Consider the following 22,439-nt stretch of genomic DNA (forward strand, 5'->3'; position numbering starts at 1 on the left):
GGCCGGAATGATGGCGTCACAGAAAAGGGGCGTTACTGGCTCGCGTTGTCAGGGGCGGGACTTCCTGCGCCGGAGGAGCGGGGTTTTCTTTGTGGTGAGGCTGGTGTGTCCCCACCCACTACGAGCTCTTCCCGGGACTTAGGGAAGGAGCGGGGAGGACAGCCTGGAGGGCCCACCTGTGCCTTTGTACGACCTGGGGGAGGGTCAGCTAAGCCCGCTGGACCCGCCGGTCTCCGGCGCCCTCACGTGGCCCTACGCTCCCCGCGGTGCGATGGCGGCGCTGGTGACCCCGGCGCAGGTGAGTGGACGGCGCGCCAGGCCACGTCCGCTCGGACCCCATCCAAGTGGCCGAGGCGCGGTGCTGTGCAGGATGGTGGTGTCCTGTGAGTCGTCACCTTGTCCTCCCCAGGGCATTGTTTGTCGGAGCCTCGGGATGGGGTCGCTTGTGCTCCGGGTGGGAATCCAGGTTAGGAGCTTCAGGCGGAGTGTCCCATTTCTGTCAGTCAGTGGGACGCTGTGTGGTAGGGAGAGATGTGGTTTCTCGAATCTCCCTGACCCCATACCGCTGGCGTGGAAGGACCCGCAGGGAGGAGTGCAGGCCGCACAGTCCGGAGACCTTTCTGTGTGTTGCGGCCCCGCCCCTTCCCGAGTCTAGGACCTTGAGCAGCTTTCCCTGTTGCCCTTGGTTTCTGTTTTCTCGGGCACAAAACAGGAATATTAAAGTTCCTCCAACTGGGTTTGAGGGAACTAGAAAAAGCACATGGGTGACGTGTATCCCCCCGCGTCCAGCACGGTGCAGGGAGCATCGCTCTGGTTCTCTTTCCAAGGAGGTGCCTCTTGAGCCTTGTTGATGTTAGAGGCTCATTCCTGGGAGAATCTGACCCTTTGGTTCCCAGCTGTGTAACCTCTACAGAGATAAGGGCTGGGGTGGGGAAGAGGCAGGAGTAGCCTGCAGCAGCTTGGGGATTGCAGCCCTGCTAGGATAGAAAAGGTGTCAGGAGAGACAGGGCGCCCAGAAGGCCAAGGAATTTGTCTTTCAGTTTACAGCCAGTCGAACTGGCTTCCCACTGAATCTGTTTTCCTGTTTGAGGTTCAGTTACATATGGTAAGTGGTGATAGTGTGCAGGAGTGTGGTGTCCCTTTGGACATTAAAACACAACAGGTCCTGGGTAATTCCATAGCCGTGACCCTGAGTACCCTCATCATAGTCCTGATTGCTTTCAGGACTTGTCTTATTTGTTAACTTCCCATTCACTTGGCTCCTTCCTCACTTTATATCAGACTCACTCCAGTGTACTGTCCTGAAAGAGGCTTTTCGTGGTGCCCTGTCTAAAGCAGACTGTAACCTCTTGTCATCTCGCGCTATTTTCTTGACTTTGGAATCTTTGGGTCCCTGTGACATTGTCTTGCTCATTTATTTAGTTGCTTGTTTAGAATCTCTTCCCAGCCCCTGAGCATGAGCACCTGTTGCTGCTTAGGACATAGAACAACAGCCTGGGCTTATAAAAGGTACTCAACAAATGGTTCAGTGAATGAATGGGTCTCCCCCTCAGGTGCTTGCCTCACACTTATAATAAATACAGTCTTTCTCCCAACTATATGTGGCCCACAGTGCTCTCTCTACTTGATCTGCCCCTTGCTTACCCCCAAGGTATTTTCCCTCCATTTTTCCCTCACTCACCGCACATGGCCAGGCAGTCCTGAACTTGTTAAACTCCTGCCCAGTTTCCAGCTTCAGCTTGCACTTCTCTTTGTCTGGGGCCCTGTTCCCAGATCTCTGCAGGGCTATCTCTCCCCACCCTTCCTGTGCATCAGTGTCACCTCTTAGGATAGTCTTTTCCTGGCTGTTTTATAATAATTCTGGCTAAGGTATCCCTGCCCCCACCTGCCAATCTTCTGGCAACTCTGTTCCCGCTTTTACTGGATGTTCAATTCCCACTTCTGCTCCTTAAATTTGAGGTTGTGGCTGATTTTCTAGAGCTGCCTGGGGCTCAGACCTCTGGCTGTGACACGGAGGTGATGATGGCATTTACCTCATGGGCTGTGGGAGGATTAGTAAGAGTCACAAAATACATTGAACACGTAACTGTGCCAGGCAGTCCAGCATCTCACATGTAAATATTTTCTCTTTAGTTCTCCAAACGGCCTGGTGAAGTGGGACTGATTGTTCTATTGATGCAGAAATCGAGGCTTAGAGAAATGATGGGATGTCCTACCTGTGGTCGCACTGGCAGGAAGTGTCAAATTCCAGAGTCTTGATTCACACCCTGGAAGTCTGGTTCCCGAGCAAGGAATCTTATTGTGTAAAGGCCTCAACTTGGGGCAGGTGCACTGTGAGGACCAGGGAGGCTTAAGTGCTATCACTTTACTGTTACCATTGTTGGAATTATCATCATGATCATTTTCCCAGAGCACTTACCATCTCTCCCCAGTCCTCATGGAACACCACTGTCTGTGTCACTGTGACACTGTCTGTGTCATCTCCAGTGACTTCCTTCATGGGAGGCTTTTCTCTCAGCCACAATTGCATTATGTTCCAAGCTTGCATCTGCTTCCCCCTTGAGCCCAACACAGAACTTGGCGATCCAGAGGCCTCGGTGATTCAAGCCTGGGTTTCTCTGCATCTTCACCAGCAACAGAGTGACAGGGTTGATCCCAGCCAAGTGCACAAGGCCAACACCACTACCTGTGTTTGACTCTCCAGGTGGTGGTGACCTTTAAGAATGTGGCTGTGACCAAGAGGAGTGGGGACAACTTGACCTGGACCAGAGGACTCTGTACCAGGAGGTGATGCTGGAGACCTGTGAGCTACTGTTCTCACTGGGTAAGTGCTCAGCTCTCACACCTGTGTGGAACCCCACCCACCTTGTTTCTGGGCTGATCAGGAAGGACACAGGAGTCACCTTTCCTCCTCCCCACAGGTCCTGCAGTTTTCTGGTCCCTTCTCCTGCCTGGTCTCGCTGTGTCTGTAGCAGTGATTGGTGGGATAGAAACAATGTCCTTCTGAACACCAGCCCCCATCCCAGTGCCCAGCACCCTTGGGCCTCAGTCTGAGGTCCCTGTTCCTGATTCCACAGGAGGGAAGCTGACTGGCCCAGCCTGCTGAGGTCAGGTGTCCCCACAGCCCAGTTAGCAGGGCTGTTCTCAGAAGAGAGGGTGAGTCAGGCAGACCCTTACATGGCATTTGTCATCAGTGCCACCCAGGGATCTTCCTAAACAGCACAATCTTTGTTCAAAGGTCCCTGGTGTCTACATGATCCTCACATGTTTCCTGTGACCTGGGCAGATTGCTATGTGAGAATACTTGGAGGGCCAGGGAAAGATTCCCCAGGAAGCTGTATAGGCTCTGAATCATCAAACAACAAATAGGGCTATTTGTCCCATAGCCTGGATTAATGCGTCCAGGAATCAAGGGGTAGATATGTGAGTGGCACCACTGACAGTTATCCATAGAGAGGCACTAGGGAAAATTTTTGCTTCCTGTCTTCATGAAGCACTGATTGTGTAGAGGTCTTAGTTGCAAAGGGAAGAGTGCTTTCACTACTGCAGTAGAATGATTCCATTGTCCTGGAGAGTAACACTGCCAGTCTGCCACTTTGCACTACTCATGCTTCTGAATCAACAGGAAAAGTAAGAGTTACTGTGCTGGCTCTGGTGATTGAATGTGATTATCAGGGGCAAATTGGACTATACTTCCCACTGGTACTTGCACAAAGGAAGTGTGTGTCTGGAATGCAGAGATCCCTTAAGATGTCTTGTCATGATCTATGGTAAAGTCAATGGAAAACTATCCACAACCTACTTCAGGCAGGACAACTCATGGCCCAGACCCTTCAGGAAAGAATGCTTTGGTCACCCCACCAGGGAATAAAAAATAATCATTCGAGGGCTTCCCTAGTGGCGCAGTGGTTGAGAGTCCGCCTGCCGATGCAGGGGGCGCGGGTTCGTGCCCCGGTCCTGGAGGATCCCACATGCCACGGAGCGGCTAGGCCTGTGAGCCATGGCCGCTGAGACTGCGCGTCCGGAGCCTGCGTGCCACAGCGGGAGAGGCCACAACAGTGAGATGCCCCCGTACCGCAAAAAAAAGAAGAAAAAAAGACCATTCGAGGTGCTGCTGAGGACAAAAGGAGCATGGAATGGATTGTGGAAGAGCTACATATTAGTTAGCTCATGTGACCATTAACAGAAGTGAGGATAGTAATCAGTAATGTCATGAGTATTTCTTCCTAATTTTTTTTTTTTCGGTACGCGGACCTCTCACTGTTTTGGCCTCTCCCGTTGCGGAGTACAGGTTCCGGACGTGCAGGCTCAGCGGCCATGGCTCACAGGCTCAGCCGCTCCACAGCATGTGGGATCCTCCAGGACCGGGGCACGAACCCGTGTCCCCTGCATCAGCAGGCGGACTCTCAACCACTGCGCCACCAGGGAAGCTCCAGCCAATATCTTTTTCTTCCTTCTTTCACGCCCTTGTCATTTAACAGATGATGTGTTGGCTTCACATCACAGTATTTAAGTATTGTTAAATTTATATCATAGTATTTGGTTATAGGATATCAAGGAGGAGAGTGAATGTTACCCAGGGAATCTGTCTCCTTTCTGAAGAAAGAGTTATTGTATTTTTGGTTGTACACAGGATAGTTGTATCATGACCTTGTTGTTGTCTTTATTTGGAGATAAGGAGTGGTTTAAGTTTGTATGGTGCCAAGTTGACAAGAGGTGAACTTGTGATGATTAATTTTATATATCAACTTGACTCGGCTGTGATACCTGAATATTGTTCAAATACCAGTCTAGATTTCACTGTGAAGCTTTTTTTTTTAATGGAGTAAATACCTATATTTTTATTTGTAATTTTTAAATTTATAGACCAAACACATGTGCGAAAAGAATGGCCTCAATTTAATGGCATGTTGTCCCTTAAAAAAGTAGAAAAATAAGACAAAGCCAAATTAAACAAGACTTTGGTTCAATATTATACTGGAAATTTTAATAAAACTAGACTTTTATTCAATATTGAGATGGAGGTTATTGTCACAATAATGAGGCAATAAAAAGTAAAATTACTCACATTGCTAAGGAAAAAATAAAACTGATCTACGGAGAAAACTCTATGGGATCTCCAAACAAAGCATAACCCAGAATAAACATATACAATGGAATACTACTCAGCCATAAAAAAGAATGAAATTTTGCCATTTGCAACAACATGGATGGACTTGGAGGGTATTATGCTAAGGGAAATAAGTCAGATAAAGAAAGACAAATACTGTATAATATCACTTATATGTGGAATCTTAAAAATACAACAAACTAGTGAATATAACAAAAAAGAAGCTGACTCACAGGTACAGAGAACAAACTAGTGGTTACCTGTGAGGAAAGGGAAGTGGCGAGGGGCCATATAAGGGTAGGGGAATCAGAGGTACAAACTGTGATGTACAAAATAAGCTACAAGGATATATTGTACAACACAGGGAATATAGCCAATATTCTATAACTATAAATGGAGTACAACCTTTAAAAATTGTGAATCACTATATTGTACTCCTCTAATTTATATAATATTGTACATCAGCTATACTTCAATAAAAAACAAAACATAACATTAACCAAAAGACCCTGCTAGAACGACTGAGTATCTGAAGCTTGAAGAATTCAAGATCCATATAAAAGAAACCATTCTATTTGCAATAGCAATAAACAGTTGAGAACTTCAGATCCCCCCTCCCCGCCCCACATGTCTGTGTTGAAATGTACCAGGGACTTGTTTTAATCATGCACTGTGAGACATGCAGACATGGAAGTTACTTTGAAGAAGGACACTTACACGGTTCCCTAGAAACAGGAAGCACAGCATGTCATACTGGGCCGCATATGCTGGGCCTCCACCTTCTGCTCAGGAGGCAGGTCAAGAAGAGCATGGCTCACAGCCTTGAAAAATTCTGGCAGACTTTGGGCTTCAGGGGTCATCCCTAGTTGCCACCCAGAAGAGGACCTTCACCCAATCATGAGGCACCTTTATGGCATTGGAGGACTTCCAGTCACCAGAATTGGGATAAATGAATGTCTGTTCTTCATAAATCACCCAGTCTATGGTGTTCTGTTATAGCAGACCTATAAGACTAAGACAGACAGTTTGAAATGTTTCAGCGGCCTCTGATTTGGAAGGGTGGACACTAGTTGTCCCGTACCTAGCTCTGGTATAGGTACCAGAGCTAGGTACGGTATAGGGCAGGGAGGATTATTGGTTTGGTATGTGAGTTTGATAAGGTTATGGTTGGGGGTGTGGGCTCCAGATTGGTCGGTTTGTGTATAACAAGCATGCTTATAGGGGAGGGATTTTTTACCTGCAGGAATTAACTAGCTCTGAGAGGGATAGCCTTGCCAGGAATAAGGCCCCAAAGGCCAGAGTAGGAAAAATACAAAAAAATAAGAAAATATAGTCAATACAATTAAAATTTAGCATACCATCAGATGTAGAAAATACATGCAAGATGGGTAAACAGAATTTTAAAAATTTGAGAAAAAAAATTAAGACCCAAGTAAAAGGAGAGATATCTCACATTTACGGATTGTAACGCTCAATATTTCCTTCTAAATTGATCTATGTGTTAAGTGAAATCCAAGTCAAAATCTCGGTAAGCTCTTTTTTTTTTTTAATAGAAATTGCGAAGTGGATTCTACAATGAAAATGCAAGTGCAAAGGACCAAGAATAGCCAAACAACCTGGAAACAAGAAAGTGCTAGCATAAATACAAATAGATAAATGTAAGGGAATAGAAGGTCTAGAAATAAACATACACACAACTGATCAGTTGTTTTTCAGTGAAGGGACAAAAGCAATTTGGTATAGAAAGAATGATTTGTTAGATCAGTGTGTGGTAGCAGTTGGGTATGCAATTGGGTATGCAAAGAGAACTTATAAAAATTAAATAACTATGGATCATAGACATATATAGAAAAACCTAAAACTGCGAGAGTTACAAAATACTGGGTTGGCCAAAAATATTGGTTCGGGTTTTTCGGTAGCATCTTACGGGAAAACCTGAACGAACTTTTTGGTCAACCCGATAAAACAGGAACGCAGGTTTTGACCTTGTGTGGAAGTCACAAGCCCTACGTCCTCTCCAGTATTGCATGTGCTGACTCTACACCAGTCACACCTTTTTTCTATCTACCTCCTCTCATCCAAAGCCCAACCCCACCTCTCCCACCACAGCCCAAGAGACTCCCAGCTGGCCTCACTTACTCTTGTCTTTTCCATTATGGTTTATTACAAGATATTGAATATAGTTCCCTGTGCTCTACAGTAGGACCTTGTTGTTTATCTGTATATAGTAGTTTGTATCTGTTTATCCTAAGCTCCTAACTTATCCCTTCCTCCACTCCCTTTCCCTTTTGGTAACCTTAAGTTTGTTTTCTGTATCTGTGAGTCTGTTTCTTTTTCTGTTTTTTTTTTTCTTGTAGAATCTTTTATTTCAGTGATTAAAAGAACGCACTAAACGGAAACTATGCTGATTTACATTAGGCATGCACATCTACCTGAAACGGCTGTTAGTTTTTGAGTGGCCTAAATCTTTATAACTTATTTTTTCATTTAGGCACATCTTTCAATTTTTTTGGACCCCAATATACAGGGTAAGTTAACTTTTTCCTTGTGGCAGTTTAGTATGAGAATTATGTTCACTGGCTAGATTCCTTTAACCAAAGGCCTCTAGACTCTCAGGTTACCTGTACTAGCTCAAGACTGTAATTTATATAGATATTTAAGTGAATCACAGTGTAAGGGAGAGAGATAATCTAGAAAGGTGAAATGTACTGTATGAATATTCAATACATCTTTTTTTCCAGCACTGATAGTCAAACACTAGATAAGGAGGGCTACAGTCAAGTACCAAATTACTCTTTCCCCTGCTGCTGCCCTTTCTGAGAGACACAAAGACGTATGTCGATCTCTCTAGAAATCTGAAACGAATCCACACAAATAACAGATTATTACTTATGTGGCCCCACTATCAAATTATAGAGCAGTTCCCCTATTAAAATTGTAGGGAGCAGTTAATGGGACTATGAGAAAAGCTTCATCCCACATAGAGTAATATACATCTAGTAGAATTTTCCATTCATCTGTCATTTGTTTTCCCCAGATTAACATTAAAAAACACAACCCCAAACACATTTGACCCTCAAACACCCCTCCTACAAAAAAATTGGTCTTTGTTCATTCTCAGATGACAGGATGTCCCAAGAGTGACAAAGTGGGAGCCGATCCCCCACCTTTTCTTCAACCATCCCATCAACTGCTCTTCTTTTCTTGAACTACCTTCCTTTTCTAAAGAGGTAATGCTGAAGTCAGTCAGAACAGCTTTCTGAGAAGACTGGCTTGGATTTCTGGGTCTGTTACAGTCGATTCAAGTTGAATTGGCTTGTATCAATGAAGCGCCCAATACAGTTCACAAAACAGGCCTCAGCCAGACTGTCCAACTTTGGCCCAGGCTTGTCTGTGCACTTTTCCCAACAAAGTTTCGTCATCTGGTGCACCAGCTGCCGGAAGCGCTGCTTCTGAGTCTCTACATCCATGAAATGCTGCAGCTGCCAGTCAACCGAGCCCAAACCCACTGTGGAGGAAGATGAGGAGGAATCCATCCCAGCGCGGCCACGCGTGCTGAGACGAACTCCGCACCAACTCACCAACCTTCACGTCTGCTTCTGTTTTGTTTTGTTTGTTAAGATTTTTTAATATTTTATTTATTACCATTTATTTTTGGCTGCATTGGGTTTTCGTTGCTGTGCACGGGCTTTCTCTAGTTGTGGCGAGTGGGGCTACTCTTTGTTGGGGTGCGCGGGCTTCTCATTGTGGTGGCTTCTCGTTGCAGAGCACGGGCTCTAGGCGTGCAGGCTTCAGTAGCTGTGGTGTGCATGCTCAGTAGCTGTGGTTAGAGGGCTCTAGAGTGCGGGCTCAATAGTTGTGGTGCACGGGCTTTGTTGCTTCGTGGCATGTGGGATCTTCCCAGACCAGGACTCGAACTCATGTCATTGGCAGGCGGCTTCTTAACCATGGTGCTACCAGGAAGCCCCTGTTTCTGTTTTGTAATAAGTTCACTTGTATCATATTTTAGATTCCACGTATAAGGGATATCATATGGTATTTGTCTTTCTCTTTCTGGCTTACTTTGCCTAGTATGATAACCTCTAGGTCCATCCATGTAGCTGCAAATAGCATTATTTCATTCTTTTTTATGGCTGAGTAGTATTCCATTGTGTGTGTGTGTGTGTGTGTGTGTGTGTGTGTACACACACCACATCTTTATCCTTCCATCTGTTGGACATTTATGTAGTTTCCATGTCTTGACTATTGTAAATAGTGCTTCTGTGAACATAGGGGTGCATGTATCTTTTTGAATTAGTGTTTTCTCCAGATGTATGACCAGGAGGGGGATTGCTGGATCATAAGGTAACTCTATTTTCAGTTTTTTAAGGAACCTCCATACTGTTCTCCATAGTGGCTTTACCAGCTTACATACTCACCAACAGCATAGGAGGGTTTTCTTTTCACTACACCCTCTCCAGCATTTATTTGACTTTTTCATGGTGGTCATTCTGACCAGTGTGCGGTGATATCACATTATAGTTCTGATTTGCATTTCTCTACCAACTAATGATGTTGAGCATCTTTTTATGTGCCTATTGGCCATCTGTATGTTCTTTGAAGAAAAGTCTATTTAGGTCTCTGTCCATTTTTTTGTTGGGTTATTTGTTTTTTGTTATTGAGTTGTATGAGCTGTTTATATATTTTGGAAATTAAGCCCTTGTCAATCACATTGTTTGCAAATATTTTCTCCCAGTCCGTAGGTTGTCTTTTCGTTTTGTTTGTGGTTTCCTTTGTTGTGCAAGAGCTTATAAGTTTGATTAGGTCCCATTTGTTTATTTTTGCTTTTATTTCTTTTGCCCTGACCTAACAAAACATTGTTATGGTTTATGTCAGAGAATGTTTTGCATATGTTCTCTTCTAAAAGTTTTATGGTATCATGTCTCATGTTTAAGTCTTTAAGCCATTTTGAGTTTATTTTTGTGTATGGTATGAGGGAGTGTTCTAACTTCATTGATTTACATGTGGCTGTCCAGCTTTCCCACCACCACTTCCTGAAGAGATTGTCTTTTTTCCATTGTATATTCTTGCCTCCTTTGTTGAAAATTAATTGACCATAGGTGTGTGGGTTTATTTCTGGGCTCTCTCTTCTGTTCCATTGATCCATGTGTCTGTTTTTATGCCAGTACCATGCTGCTTTGATGACTATAACTTTATAGTATTGTCTGTGGTGTGGGAGGGTTATGCTTCCAGCTTTTTTCTTTTTCCTCAGGATTGCTTTGGCAATATGGGTCTTTTATGGGTCCATATAAACTTTAGAATTTTCTTGTTCTAGTTCTGTGAAAAATGTCGTGGGTAATTTGATGGAGATTTCATTGAATCTGTAGATCGCTTTGGGTAGTATGGCCATTTTAACACTATTAATTCTTCTAACCCAAGATCATGGGATAGCTTTCCATTTCTTTGAATCATCTTCAGTTTCTTTTATCGGTGTTTTATAGCTCTCAGCATATAAGTCTTTTACCTCCTTGATCAGGTTTATTTCTAAGTATTTTAATTTTTTTTTTAACCCCACATTTGTTTATTTATTTATTGTTGGCTGTGTTGGGTCTTTGTTTCTGTGTGAGGGCTTTCTCTAGTTGTGGCAAGCGGAGCCCACTCATCATCACGGTGCACGGGCCTCTCACTATTGCAGCCTCTCTTGTGGTGGAGCACAGGCTCCAGATGTGCAGGCTCAGTAGCTGTGGCTCACGGGCCTAGTTGCTCCGTGGCATGTGGGATCTTCCCAGACCAGGGCTCGAACCCGTGTCCCCTGCATTAGCAGGCAGATTCTCAACCACTGTGCTACCAGGGAAGCCCAAAGTATTTTAATTTTTTTAATGAAATTTTAAAAGGGATTGTTTTCTTACTTTCCCTTTCTGATATTTCATTGTTAGTGTAAAGAAGTGCAGCTGATTTCTGTGTGTTAATCTTGTATCCTGCTACCTTGCTGAATTCAGTTATCAGTTCTAGTAGTTTTTGTGTGGAGTCTTTAGGGTTTTCAATATATAGTATCATGTCATCTGCATATAATGAGAATTTTACATCTTTCCTTTCAATTTGGATACATTTTATTTCTTTTTCTTGTTTGATTGCTCTGGCTAGGACTTCCAATACTATGTTGAATAGAAGTGGTGAGGGTGGGCGTCCTTGTCTTGTTCCAGATTTTAGCAGGAAGGCTTTCAGCTTTTCACCATTGAGTATTATGTTGGCTGTGGGTTTGTCATAAGTAGCTTTTCTTTTTGGCTGCATTGGGTCTTTGTTGCTGCGCGCGGGCTTTCTCTAGTTTCAGTGAGTGGGGGTTACTCTTTGTTGCAGTGCATGGGCTTCTCATTGTGGTGGCTTCTCTTGTTACAGAGCATGGGCTCTAGGCACATGGACTTCAGTAGTTGTGGCACACGGGCTCAGTAGTTGTGGCTCGCGGGCTCTAGAGCACAGGTTCAGTAGTTATGGTGTACAGGCTTACTTGCTCCATGGCATGTGGGATCTTCCTGGACCAGGGTTCGAACCCGTGTCCCCTGCATTGGCAGGCAGATTCTTAAACACTGTGCCACCAGGGAAGTCTCATAAATAGCTTTTATTATGTTGAGATATGTTCCCTTTATACCCACTTTGGTGAGAGTTTTTATCATGAATGGATGTTGAATTTTATCAAATGCTTTTTCTGCATCTATTGAGATGGTCACGTGGTTTTTGTCTTTTCTTTTCTTGATGTAGTGTATTACATTGATTGATTTACATATGTTGAGCCATCCTTTGATCCTGGGACAAATCCAGCTTGATCCTGCTGTATGATCTTTTTTATGTGTTGTTGGATTTGGTTTGCTAATATTTTGTGGAGAATTTTTGCATCTATATTCGTCAAAGATATTGGCCTGTAATTTTCTTTTTTGGTGGTGTTTTTGTCAGGTTTTTGTATCAGGGTGGTGGTAGCTTCATAGAATGACTTTGGGAGTGTTCTGTCCTCTTCAGTCTTTTGGAAGACTTTGAGATGGATTGGTGTAAGTTCTTCTTTGTATGTTTGGTAGAAATTGACCTTATTTACTCTTTAGCTAATCTATCATCCAGTCTGACACTCTTTAGGTTTCACCAGGAGTTATCACAAAACTCTGAGCCTGTAGAGAGGAAAACAGCACCAGGTCTTATCTCAGTGTCATCTGATTCCATTTACTGCTTTGCCTCTCAATAAATCTCTTATTCATCTCCTTGGAATTTCATGTCACTCCTGGATCTTCATCTGAGGCCAGCTCCCGCACCACATGCACACGCATGCACACACACACACACGCACACACACACACACCTCTCCCTCTTTCTCTCTCTCTCTCTCTCTCTCTCATGGTCACTGTACTTCCTAACCTGTCTTAGTGATGATGACAGCCTCCTCCCGCACCCCCTACACACACTCATGCAAACACACACACTCTGTCTCATGGTCGCTGTACTTCCTAACCTGTCTTAGTGATGATGACAGCCACCACCCCTGTCCAGGGGTCCAGGCAAGTGAGCCAGTCCATGCAGAATACCCTCCCTTCAGCCTTAATGGCATTGCCACATAACCTGTGGGGTGTTCCTCTTAAGTCTGACATAGTCCACGTGCCAATCTCCTGCTTAAGGGTATCTTTACATGAACCCCCTCCTTCCCTGAACTCCAGGTGTATATTTCACATGCCCACTAACACCTCCACTTAGAGATGCCTGCAATACCTCAGACTCAGCATGGTGACACCTAACTCCTGATAGTACTGCTGGTAATTACTCCTGCTATTGACTTTGCATCTTTCGCCTAAAGCCAAACTTCCTGGATTTATGTGAGACTTCTCTCACCCTTACAGCAGTGATCATTCCTACTAAAAAACTCAACCTAATACTACAAGCAACTTCTTAGAAAATAATTGGACATAAAGGTAAAAGTCTTTAGGGACTTCCCTGGTAGTCCAGTGACTAAGACTCGGTGTTCTCAATGCAGGAGGCCCGGGTTCAATCCCTGGTCAGGGAAATAGATCCCACATGCAGCAACTAAGAGTTAGCATGCCACAGCTAAAGATCTCACACGCAGCAGCTAAAGATCCTGCACGCTGTAACGAAGATCCCGTGTGCCGCAACTAAGACCTGACACGGCCAAGTAAAATATAAATAAATAAATAAATATTTAACAAACAAAAAGGTAAAAGTCGTTATCTCATGCTGGGAATGAAGCTACAATAAAAATTTTATGGCAACAATACTAAAATGATTATGGTACCCTCCCAAATAATTCAAAATAGAAACAATATTCCGTTGGAAAATAAATTTTTAATTAATGCAAAAAATGTAATTTCCATGAGGGAGAGAAAGATTGCTATTTATCCAGTGATAGGGGCAGTGTCTGGCAATAGCAAGCACTCCATAAATAAAATGATGGGTACAGATTTCCTGATTTTTTTTTTTTTAGCCACGCCACATGGCTTGTGGGATCTTAGTTCCCCAAATAGGGATCAAGCCCGTGCCCCCTGCAGTGGAAGTGGGGAGTCTTAACCACTGGACCACCAGGGAATTCTCTTCCTGATTCTTTCTTGAATGCCCCATTCCCCTGTCCCTGCTTCCATCCCAGCAAATGCTTACCTGGTTTTGTGGGCAATCCAGCCATGATTGGCCGAAGCCAGGTCAGTATTTGTTAATTGGATTGCACAGAACTGAAGAGGGGGCGTACCCCATACCACAAGATCACCTGAGGCGGGGATGCAGTGCCTACATCAGCCCCATCTGGGCTGGAGCTGATCTCCATGGTTACAAATAGAGCACAACGTGTGTTCCTGTCCGTTTTAGTATTGTGGCCACAAAATTTTTATTATAGCTTCATCCCAACGCTTTTGAACAAAAAAATTTGTTGGACTTTTACCTTTATATCCAAATATTTTGTAAGAAGTTGCTTGTAGTATTAGGTTTGTGGGAAAGAGAAGATCTGGGGTGTAATCTACCCGAGACCAAATTTCTCATTGTGCTGATCACTGTTTCTGAATCCTTCTCCCCTTGTTGTGTCCAGATATTTAGAATGAATAAGTTAGAAGGCAGTGGTGGTACAGTCATGTGCATTGATGTCTGGGCAATGGCTGTCTTTCTCACAGGGCTAAATTACAAGGGTAAGTTTGATCATCATGAATCACTGGGGTGGGGGGGCTGTTCATTATACACAGAGGCTGCACCCACTGAAAACAGCCTAAACATGTTGTTATTTTCTCTTTCCCAAATTTGCCACTTCATACCCACAAATAAAAGACTTAGTCTGTTAGCCTTTACAAAGATTTAAAGAACATTATATAATTTCTAAGTACCCATACAATATAATAATATATATTCACCTTGCTTGGATGAGGGCATTCATTCATTCAGTAGATATTTATTGAACACCTAATATGGGCCAGGCATTGTGCTAGGTGCTCAGTGAATATTGATACATGAAAAAGAGACCAAAAGTGTATAGATCTTAAACAAGTGTAAGAAGGGGTTTCCCCAAAGTCCTTGAAGGATTTGACTTTGCTATACATGTCTTCTTGACTTCTGTCCTCTGCTCTGAGCACAACCCTTCACCACTAGACCCACTTCCACAAAAAAAAAGACTACTTCTGCATGTTGCCAATGGGTTGTGCATGACAATGGGCAGTATTTATGTAGGCAGCACAGACAGTAGCTTTTCACTTAATGTAGCAATAACACAATATTAATCAATGGGCACTGCCTTCCATAGCGATTGAACAAATGCTTGACGTGTGTCAGGTCTCTTAATCCAAAAGCCACAGAGAGAGTGCAAAATGGGGAAAATCTGCATCTGAGAAGGAACACTGCTAAGGAAAAATGAATTTGTTTTCAATTTGGTTTAAATCAGGTGTGGGATTCTACCCTCCTTTTGGATCCCCAAATAGGAGAATCTTAGCACATAGATAATCACAAACTGTGTGAGAGTTGAAATCCCTGCCCTGCTGGAAGGTGGCGCCAGGCTCACAGAGGCACACATCTGTCTCAAAGTCACCCTGCCCTTTGCAAATGGCAAAGATATCTTCACATGTTCCGAGTTCCCCTTATTTCAAGGCTACATCATGTGAACTCCATTTAAAACAATGTGATTTTGCACTCCTGTAATGGATACCATGAACACATTGAGATGTGAGAGTATGGGACAGGGTGGGGAAAACTTTCTACCAGTGTGTGGAAACTAGGGAACAGTTCTGAGGCTCAGGATAGGAGAAATAGGTACATGGCCCCAGTGGCTTAAACCTCAGTCCTGGAAGGATGTGCCCCCACCACCATTCATAGAAGTCCTAGCCACAGCAGCTAGGCAAGAAAAATAAAAGGCATCCAAATTGCGAAGTGAGGAAACATTGGAATCATAATGGAGTAATTATAGTTCAGGTGTACAAAACGGATTGGGAAGACTATTGAGGTTCTAGTCTCAGACACATCCCTGTACCACTGAGAACTTGAACTTTTTGTGAAGTACCAAACCCCAGGACACCTACAGCTATATTTAGAACAACACCTGCTGGGTGTAACTTTATGGTCTCAAGGTTCCCCTTTGTCAGTTCAAGAATTTCAGACCCCAACCAATCCTTGTTTAGCAAGCACTCTTCTTGCCATCTCTAAATAATTCCTTACAAACAACATATGTAACTAACTGCCCTTGCAGTTTTTTGCCTGTGTAAGCTTCCTGCATTTTGTAATCCAGAGGAACACAGTTCAGGTGCTTCTTGAACCTGTGTCTCCCAGGCTGTAGTCTAATAAACCACAAATAAATGCCTCTTTATTTCAATAAGGTCTCCATTTCTGAAATTTAGGTTAACATTGCTTGGTGTAGTTGGTATTACCCAGTGTGACCTCCAGCACTTCTTCAGACTTGGTGTTGGCATTCAGTACCTACATAGACCCATTGCGTTTAGCAATCTTTTCACTCACATAAAGACTGCAGAGAGTCCTCCTGAACCCAAAACTCTCATTTGGTCAAGGTTTAGATCATAAATAAAATTGGGTGTCTCTCAGTGTTGACTTTAGTCCTCCCTTTTGGGAGTGGAGTTTTTATGTTGGTTTTATTTTGTTTTGTTTTAATCTGTGCCACTTGGTAGGAGATTCGGGTTTCAGGTTTCTTTTGATTTTGATGAGTACTCAGAATAATGCCAAGTTCTCATTCAAAACAAAACAAAACCCTGTCAGCTTTGTGTTTAACACCTGTGGGCCCTCATCCTGTAACGACCTATCTAAATGGGTCCATTTAACCTGGTATGATTTTAAACTGCCCTGGCCAAAATGGGAAGCTTTTGAAATTCCCAAATTTGTCAATCTTCATGCATGCCTAGAAAGAAATACCAGAAACAGAAAAATTAATGGAAAACATTTTTTTAAATTTATTATTAAAAATAACAAGAATAAATTGTTGCACACAGGCTTTCTCTAGTTGCGATGAGCGGGGGCTACTCTTTGTTGCGGTGCACAGGCTTCTCACTGCGGTGGCTTCTCTTGTTGCAGAGCGTGGGCTTCAGTAGTTGCAGCACGCTGGCTCAGTAGCTGTGGCACATGGGCTTACTTGCTCCGTAGCATGTGGGGTCTTCCCGGACCAGGGATCAAACCCATGTCCCCTGTATTGGCAGGCAGATTCTTAACCACTGTGCCACAAGGGAGGTCTCAGAAAGAATGTTTTAATTGATATTTAGAGGCCTCTAAACATAATACTGAGGAAATTGCTTCCCTCCAAGCTGTAATTAAAAATTGACTCAGGCTGTTTCTAAACTTAAGAAATCATGAAATTCTTTACCCCACTCCCATTCCCCTCCCAATTCTGCACCTTCTCCTCCATTGCTTTACCCACCTCTTTCCAAACTCCCTTTTTATTTAACTTACCCCCTCTCTTCTCTTTCTCCATCAGACACCCTCCTCCTCCTCCTCCATCAGTTAACACTCCTGAGCCTAAACCCCACTCAACCCCCCTGTCCTGGCAGCCCCTATTAAAACGAAGTCCACCTGAACCTTTTATTGTCTTTGTCCCATGGAGTAAACGTGAACTTAGGGCTATAGCTAAAGAATTCTGTGATTCTTTTTGGACCTCATTTCCTTTGCCAAACAATTTAATCTTGTTATACAAACCTATGAACCAAGCTATTCTGATCCTTATCAACTTATACACATGCTGGTAGGGGAAGGCAGAGCAAAAGAATGGCTTAATAAGATGGATTGGAAAAAACCTATAGAAGACTTCCAAAAGAAAACAACTGAAGATCAAGATAGGGCCAAAGGCTTAGCCAAAACCCTTTACTGGTTATTCCAGTAAAGTTTCCCCAAATATTACTGATTGAAACATATCCAACTGTGTACTCAAAACTTAAGGAGCCTGTACTTGAATTCTTTGAAAGATTTCAAAAAACTTTCAAACAGTATTCAGGGATGGAAAATGTTAATACCAACTCATGAATGGTTTAGATTAAGAACTTGACACTTTAGTTAGAAGGCATCAGTGAAATTGGACAGCCATGGATGCCCGTGATTTATGCAGTTTGGCACAGCAGCTGTCCAAGACCATACAAAAATAGCCAAGAAGAAGGCTACTCAAATAATGAGTTTACAGCTTCAGCAATTGACTGGCCAAAAAAGGCCAACACGCCTCCAGTCTTACAAAGAAAGACGCTCCAACACAGAAGACCTTCAAAGGTACCTTTGCTATTATTGCAGAAAAAGCCTGGGAATTTTAAAAGAGCTTGCTATAAATTCAGAAAATCACTCAGAGAGAAAACAAAATCCTGCCAGCCCTTCTCCAAACAAAGGTCCTATGCAACTTCCTTTCTGTCTCACCTAGGGCTGCTCCAAGGAAATACCTGGGGTTTCTCCCTTTCTTCTCACTAACATTCTGGAGAAATTGAATTCACCATTGTTTGAGAGCAGACAGAGCTTTAATTCATACGGGGTACCACTCTTTCTGTTCTCAATCCCAGCACTTTGAAACATTCTCTTCTGTGGAGTACTAAAACAATTTCAATGGTGGGAGTTTCTAAGCACCCTATGACTGTTTTTAAATCTCAACACACTCCATTCCAACTTGGCCCTGTCACAGAGACACATTCCTTTCTCCTTCTTCCTTCCACTCCTGTACACATCCTCAGAAGAGACCTCTTAGAGGTCCATAATGCACGTTTCCTTCTCACAAAAGGGGGAAATGTTTTACATCTGGAAGAACATTCCAATCAACAAGGCCCTAATGACACAAATTTAGGCCCTGCACGTGAAGTGCCATCATTTTTCTCACATCAGTCATAACCCCAAGAAAGAATGAACTTGTACAAACACTACGGTCTCAAATCTCTGTGGATAGAGGGAAAATTCATTCAGCAACCCCAATCAAAATAGATGTATACTCATCTTAACCCCTCCCCAACATCAAGTAATATCTCGTCAAACAGGAACCTATAAAAGGAATTCAACATATCATAAAAGACTATATTAAACAAGGTCTAGTGATTCCTTGCACCAGTTCTTGCAATACCCCCTTCTTCCCAGTTAGAAAACCTAATGGAAGAGGCATTTTGTTCAGTATTAAATAGCCATCAATAATATAGTCATATCCCGCCATTCAGTAGTCCTTAATTCCCATATCCCTTTATTTGCAGTTCCCACAGACAGCAAGGTTTTCACATGGCTGATTTATGTGGTACTTTCTTTGTTATGCCAGTGGATCCAGACAGCCAATCCTTGTTTGCCTTTACTTGGAATGATCAACAGTACACTTGGACAGTATTGCCCCAGGGATATACGGAGAGTCCTATTTACTTTTCTCAGACCTTAAAATCATACCTTGCAGATGTTACTTTCCCAAATGACTTCACTTTACTCCAATATGTGGATAACTAACTTCTTTGCTCTTCAGGCATGCAGGCTTCTCAAAAAGACAACCTCTAACTACTTGAACCTGCATTATAGCAAAAGATCAAATTGTTAATATTTATACTGATAGCCAGTATGCTTTTTTTAAAAAAAAAAAAAAAACAAGAGACATCAGCCACCATGTCCCCTTTTTTTTTTAAATTTTATTTATTTATTTATGTCTGTGTTGGGTCTTCGTTGCTGCGCAAGGGCTTTTTCTCTAGTTGTGGCAAGTGGGGGCTACTCTTTGTTTTGGTGCGCGGGCTTCTCATTGCAGTGGCTTCTCTTCTTGTGGAGCATGGGCTCTAGGCGCACAGGCTTCAGTAGTTGTGGCACACGGGCTCAGTAGTTGTGGCTCACGGGCTTAGTTGCTCCACGGCATGTGGGACCTTCCTGGACAAGGGCTCGCACAGGACAAACTATTAAGAATAGCCAATATGTATTGGACCTTCTGGAAGCTATTAAAATACTAAAACTTCTGGCCATTATAAATATCTCAGGTTAGTCAAGGCTTGGTTCAAAGGAAAGGAAATAATTTAGCCGATACTGTAGCAATGACTGCTGCTCTCTGACCCACTTCAAAAAAGCTTTAATTATTACCTAACCTTATGTTAGCTTACGGGATTTACTGGCAGAAACCTAAAACAATGTTTCTCCAGAGGAATAAGACAAATCTTATACCAGGGATGTAAATTTTGGGAAGATCATAATTTATGGTATGGGTCTAACAATACTCCAGGTTTGACTCATAGCCTCCAGGAACATATTATTGAACATACATGGGGGCCCAGATAAAATGATACGTGCAAAACAATGCTACTGAAAACCATCCCACAAAATAGCCACTGAAGTATATTTGAAGTGTAACATTTGTCCAAAACGTAATCCAGGTAAACCCATCCACTTCCCTAAAGATTGTTTTCCTTTGCCTTCAGGACCCTTTGATGTATGGTTAATGGAATTTATCCAACTGCCACCATCTCAGGGATATAAATATGTAGTTGTACTAGTATGCATGTTTTCTCACTGGATTGAAACATTTCCATGTTGCAGGGCTATAGCACTTTTGGTAGGCAAAATTCTTTTGGAAAAAATAATTTCTACATGGAGTATTTCACCTGAGCTTCATAGTAATCAAGGAACTCATTTTACAGGGCAAATTATTCAGTCAATCTGTAAAACTTGGCCTTTTATTCCCCCCCCCCCCCCCAGTATTTCCACTGCCTCTATCATTCACAGTCCTCCGGGCTAGTGGAACTTACATATAGAGCCATTAAGGCTCAATTGGCTAACAAGACATGGAAACAACCTAAATGTCCATCGACAGAAGAATGGATAAAAAAGGTGTACATATATACAGTGGAATACTAGTCAGCCATAAAAAAGAATGAAATAATGCCATTTGCAGCAACGTGGATGGAACTAGAGATTATCATACTAAGTAAGTCAGAAAGAGAAAGACAAATACCATATGATATCACTTTTATGTGGAATCTAAAATATGACATAAATGAACTTATGTATAAAAACAGAAACAGACTCACAGACATAGAGAACAGACTTGTGGTTGCCAGGGGGGAGAAGGGGTTAGGGAGGGATGGATTGGGGGTTTGGGATTAGCAGATGCAAACTATTATACAATATATATTGAATAGAATGGATAAACAACAAGGTCCTACTGTGTAGCACAGGGAACTACATCCTGTGATAAACCATAATGGAAAACAATGTGAAAAAGAATATATATATATATATATATATATATATATATATATATATATATATATATATATATATAAAACTGAATCACTTTGCTGTTCAGCAGAAATTAATACAACATTGTAAATCAAGTATATTTCAATAATAATAATTTTAAAAAGACTTAATTGGCTAAACTAGTTGAATCTTTTAATCTACCATGGCCGGAAGTCCTGCCCCTGGTATTGCTCAGCCTAAGGTCTACCCCCTTTGGTAAGCACCGACTTTCTTCCTTTGAAATAATTATGGGAAGAACAATGAAAATATATAATGCAGGGGCTTCCCTGGTGGTGCAGTGGTTGAGAGTCTGCCTGCCGATGCACGGGACACGGGTTTGTGCCCTGGTCTGGGAGGATCCCACATGCTGCAGAGCGGCTGGGCCTATGAGCCATGGCCGCTGAGCCTGCACGTCCGGAGCCTGTGCTCCGCAAGGGGAGAGGCCACAGCAGTGGGAGGCCCGCGTACCGCACAAAAAAAAAAAAAAATATATATATATATATATATATATAATGCACTACATAAGCCCAATGTGGTTAAAGGAGACCTCTTAACATATTGCCAAGAATTAACTAAAAACATTAAAGCTTCATGCTTACTAGTACTAGAATCTTTTATAAGTGAGAAACCTTTAAAAAAAAAAAAGAGTTCCCAGGAGACAAAGACATTAAAGAAAATAATTTACAACCAGGTGATTATATTTATTGGAAAAGACACCTCCCTGGAGATGCTTTGAAACCTCAATGGAAAGAGGTTGTTAATCAGGTATTAACAGGTTGTTCACTAAGCCATGTGCAGCAAAACCTTTGGTGTTCAATCATGGAGTCACGTTTCTCATTTTTAAAAGGCTACCAATCCTGAGTGGACTTCCCAACCCATTGATGACCTTCGTCAGAACAAGAAAAACTTCCCTGGGTCAGAAGCAGATGACATCTGAGTAGACAGCTCATCGCAAGAGTCGAGACCAGGCCTGTAACCCCAACTTTGTTGATAGTTTCAGACTGTTTTTCTTTTTTTTAACTGAGGTACCTATATACTTGACTTTGTCACATTGAGGGTCAGTAAGCCTTTTTACCCCTTCCTCATGTTTTCTTTAATTCTGATAATCCTAATATTGGAATTATTCATCTGTCATAAAATCTTTACCTTGAGGAATGACAAATTGAAATTGTAATGGTGTAATCATACTCAGGCATACAAAATGGAGTTGAGCAGCCATTAAGGATCAGATCTCAGACACATCCCGGCATCACTGAGAATTTGAACTTTCTTTGAACTGTACTAAACCCAAGGACACCATCAGCCATATTTAGAACACTCAGAAGCTTCACCCTTCTGGTCTAAAATTTCCCTTTGTAACTGCAACCATTTTGAACCCCAACCAATCCTTGTTAACAAGCTGCCTTGTTTCTTGCTTGCTCCAATTATAATTCCTGACAGACAACTATGTAACTCACTATGGCTTGCAGTTTTTGCCTTCCATTTTAACCTTTCTCCATTTTGTAGTATAGTAGAATACAATTCACATGCTCCTTGACTCTGTGTGTCCTGGACTAAATACATTTTGGGGGGTGGGGGGCGGCTTGCAGGATCTTGGTTCCCTGACCAGGGATTGAACCCGCACCCTTGGCAGTGAAAGGGCAGAGTCCTAAACATTGGACTGCCAAGGAATTCCCTC

At 42.7% G+C, this 22,439-nt stretch overlaps 1 long non-coding RNA gene across 1 annotated transcript; it reads left to right on the forward strand.

Moving 5' to 3' along the window:
- Positions 1–102: 102 nt before the first annotated feature.
- LOC309837249 lies at positions 103–22,439 on the forward strand. Its single transcript, XR_014298238.1, has 3 exons — positions 103–298; positions 2,705–2,824; positions 21,609–22,439. It is a non-coding gene; the product is annotated as an uncharacterized lncRNA (long non-coding RNA).

The sequence above is a fragment of the Grampus griseus genome, assembly GCF_964374135.1.
Source record: "Grampus griseus genome assembly, chromosome: 19".
NCBI lineage: Eukaryota > Metazoa > Chordata > Mammalia > Artiodactyla > Delphinidae > Grampus > Grampus griseus.